At 38.5% G+C, this 4,335-nt stretch overlaps 1 pseudogene; it reads left to right on the top strand.

The window, feature by feature from the left end:
- The first annotated feature begins 2,961 nt into the window (after positions 1-2,961).
- On the top strand, positions 2,962-3,758 carry LOC149316767 (protocadherin gamma-A6 pseudogene; annotated as a pseudogene).
- Positions 3,759-4,335: the final 577 nt, after the last annotated feature.

Genomic DNA, 4,335 nt, shown 5'->3' with positions numbered 1-4,335 from the left:
TTCAATATTTTTCCTCTAGCAAAACATAGAGGTTCCTTAATACAGCCAGCCCTCTGTATCCATGGATTCTGCATCTGCGGATTCAACCAGCCAAGGCTTCAAAAAGTTTTTTTTTTAAATCCAAAAAGCAAACCTACATTTTGCCATTTTTACTATGCCACTATAGCTTTTGGTATCCGCAGGGCGTCCTGGAGCCAATCCCAACCCCAGTTTTCTACTATTTTGTGGTAGAAAACACAAGCAATGAAAAACTATACAATTCTCATGTAGCAACGTTCTACTTTTCAGTGACAAATATTTGCTCCCATCTTCCCAGCTAAGGCATCAAGGAATCACGTACTGTAGATTTTAGCCCCATGGGGACTATATAGTTACTATAACAGTAGCGATGAACAGTTGTCGCTCTTCTCCTATGTTTTCCTTAACATAGCTTGGCACTGCACCAACTGTGTTCTTTGTATATTAGCATCTCAGGTTATTTCTGAATATCTGTCTTCTTCTTACAGGGTCAATGGCAAAGTGAAGATGTTTGCTCAGGACTGCTACAATTAATTAAGAGCTACACAGCCAGATATCTTGGATCAGGATTCAAGTCAGCTCTTCGCTGTTTTTCTAAAATGTTCTATTTATAGAAATATTAAAAAGAAATACTATCTTAACAGGAAGGTCAATTAGAAAAATATCTTTATATATGCTAACCAACATTAATTTTCAAAAACATTCTGAATCCTTCCATGGTCCAATCTTGGAATTGTAAAGTAGTCGGGATACAAACGGGGTCAATATTTGGGAATTTTTTTTATGTTAGATGGTTATTTTATAAATTCCCCTTTTTATTTTAAAAAACACAGCAACAAAGAGTGGTTCGTAATGCTGGTGTAATTATAGTTTCAAACTCTGAGTGTCGCTGTTTGCTTGTAAGTCTGCGAATTACACCACAAATACCTTTTTATCTGTTCTTCTGCAGAGAATGCACAAAAGCTCAGACAGGCATTCACTAAGTCTGGATGAAGGGATATGCAACAAGAAAATATAAGGCTATCGATGGAGACTTTATAGCATCACTATCAAAATAAGGTAGCAAATACAACATTTCAGCAACCTGACAGTGAGTATCTAGAAATGGGTGAAAGATTATGCTTCCAAAAAAGAATTTTCCTTTGCTTTGTGCTGGTCACTGTCTCAGCAGCAGATTCAGGGCAAATACAGTATTGAATTCCTGAGGAAATGGACAAAGGCTAATTTGTCGGAGATATTGCAAAGGATTTTGGACTGGATGTGAAATAACTGCCAGTTGGTGAAGTTCAGATAATTTCCAGAGGTATGAAACAATACTTTTCACTTGAATTGCAGAATGGCCATTTGTTTGTCAATGACAGAACTGATAGGGAGCAGATTTGCCACCAAATGGAGAGGTGTCTGCTAAAATTAGAGATTCTTATCCATGATAAGGTTAATGATTGTTGGATTTTTTATTTTTCATTTTTTTTTTGGCTCATATTGAAATAGCAGATATTAATGACAGTGCACCCAGCTTTCTTATGGGAATGCTAAAGTTAACCATTGCTGAAAACCCAGGTCTCAGGACATAATTTTTTTTTTTACCAGAAGCTCAGGAACCAGATCTGGGAATCATTTCTTATCTAGACTAACTCAATGGTAGCAAACATTTTTCTCTGGATGTACAGAATGGCACTAATAGAATGAAATATGCAGAACTGGACCTTGCAAAGATACATAATAGATTGAGAAGAACAGAAAATGCATCTTCTAATTTTCCCCACTACTGTCAAAGGAGAACCAGCCAAAACTGGTACTGTGCAAATCCATGTTGCTATTGCAGATGTAAATGACAATGCTTCCATTTTTAGCAAGTCTCTTTATGAAGTGACAGTTGTGGAAAATGTCCTGAAAGAGTCCCAGGTGCTAATGTTGAATGCAACTGACCATGATGAAGGAATAAATTCAAAGGTAAAATATTCATTTATAAAAATTTCAGACAAAGCTTCCAAAACATTCTATCTGGATCCATCTGGATATTTGCAATTGGGGATGTGGATTTTGAAGATTCCAAATTTCATGAAGTACAAGCACAAGATATGCCTGGATTGTCTACTTGTGCCAGAATAGCAATAAGAATTATGGTTGGCAATGGCAATGCACCAGTGATCACAATTACACTACTCTTCAGCAAAGTTAAAGAAAGCTCCTTTCCAGGATGTATTGTAGGCCTTATAAATATAAATTACAGGGGTGATGAGAAAAATGGAGTGGTAACATGCTCCATATCAGCAACTCTCCCATTTCTTTTGAAGGATTCATTTGACAATTACGGATTGGAGATTGCCAGTATCCTTGAAAGGAGAAGGCCTCAGAATATAGCATCACAATCATAGCAAGAAAACAAGGAATTCCTTCTCTTTCAGTGACTGCAAACTTCCATTTAAGAATATTAGATGAAAGTGACAATTCATCTAGATTTAAAGGTAAAGGCATCATTCACTATTGAAGAGAACAGCATCAGAATTGATTTCATTACAAATTTAAAGGCACATGACCCTGATTCTGGAAAAAGTGGAAGAATAACATATTCCATCATTGAAAAAACAGTGATACCTTTGATTGACCCAACAAAATACAGAAAATACATGAGGCAAGCTTTCAAAGTCTGAACTGGCTTCTTCATCAGGCAAAGGTATTAAGAATCATACAGGAGAATTTTAAAAAATGATGTTAGTCACAGCCTTGCATTTTCTCAAAGTGTAGTTAGTGTTGTTGGAGGGATATTCAATACTGGAGGGATAGCCAATGCAAGCAGGCTTAGCATTGATAAAAATATTGTTCTGACCGATCCTGTGGAATTCTTCTCAGAAGAAAATTTCGGTAAGTTCACTGAGAGTTACTCCTGCATAGGTGTGAATAATACTTTGGCCAAAAATTCCTTTCTTTCTTCTTACCTCCATGTTAATACTGAGATTGGAGCTGCATTCATTTGATTATGTAGATATTCAGAAGATTAGGTTCTGGATCAAAGCCCAAGATGGGGAATGTCCACCACTCAGCTCTAACATCTCAGTGATTCTCTTCATCCTGGATCAGAATGACAATGCTCCAGAAATCCTCTACCCCCCCCCTCCCACCTCCACTGGGAGAGAGCTGGAGAGCTGGCTCCTCGCTTCTCTGAACCTGGATACTGGTCTCTAAGGTGGTGGCAGTGGATGCGGATTCTGGTCAGAATGCCTGGTTCTCCTACCAGCTAGCCGGGGCTCTTCACTCTGGGACTTCACTCTGGAGAGATCAGGACAGCCTGGTTCCTCCTGGAGAAAGATGCCCTCAAGCGAAGCTTGGTGGTCTTGGTGAAGGATAATGAATGGCCTCTTCTCTCTGCCTCTGTCACAGTCACTGTGGTGCTGGCTGACAGTATCCTTGAAATGTTTTCTGAAATGTTTTCTGATTTCACTAGCATCTCTGTAGATTTACCTTCAGATCTCACATTCTGCTTGGTAGTTGCAGTAGCTTTTAACTCTTCCTTGTTCTTTTCCTTCCTCCTTGTTTTACTGGCCATCGGTCTGCACAGGTGGAGAAATTCACTACTGTGTGACTCAGGAATTTGGAATTTTGATAAAGTTCCAATTTCACAGTTGGTGGGTATTGATGGTATCCAAGCTTTCCTTCATACTTATTGCCCTGGTGATTCATTAACATCTTGCTCCCAAACAAGTAAAATCATTTCCCCCATTGGGAGATGTGCTGACTGATACTGCTTCACCTCAACCAGCTTCTAATGAACTAGATCCTTTATTAACCTTGGAACATCCAAACATTGATAATGAGAGACAGAACAGTGAGCAGGTAAGTTTGATTATATAAGCTAGGTGTGCAATACAAAAACAAATTGAGTTTGATAAGATGGTGCTGATGTGTGACTTAATTGTGTCTCTGAAATATATTTGCTTGTGCCACGTGGATTTGCAATCAGCTTACAGTGATCCAGCTATATGCCTCGGGCAACTTGTCACGAACATTTGCATTTCCAGTTATTTTGCATTACCTAAATGGTGGCATGGGCTTTTTGGTTTTCATTCTTAACACTCTGTGCTCATCTAGTTGATTGTGATGCTGCTGTGGATTGAATCTTATTTCTGGTAAGTAATGAACAAAATGCAAGCCTAAATACCTTAAAGGCACCAGATTCCATCTGACTTTGGAAACTAGGTAGTCAGTCCTAGTTAGTACTTGGATAGGAGACCACCTACGAATATCAGGTACTGTAGGCTATATTTCAGAAGAAGGAACCAGCCCAAACAGACAGAAAATGGACATAAATACTGTGTA

The sequence above is a fragment of the Sceloporus occidentalis genome, unplaced genomic scaffold, assembly GCF_023333645.1.
Source record: "Sceloporus occidentalis isolate IW3139 unplaced genomic scaffold, rSceOcc1.0.p SCAF_3, whole genome shotgun sequence".
In the NCBI taxonomy this organism is placed as follows: Eukaryota; Metazoa; Chordata; class Lepidosauria; order Squamata; family Phrynosomatidae; genus Sceloporus; species Sceloporus occidentalis.
The sequence above is the reverse complement of the archived record's forward strand: the minus strand, read 5'-3'. Positions and strand labels throughout refer to the sequence as shown.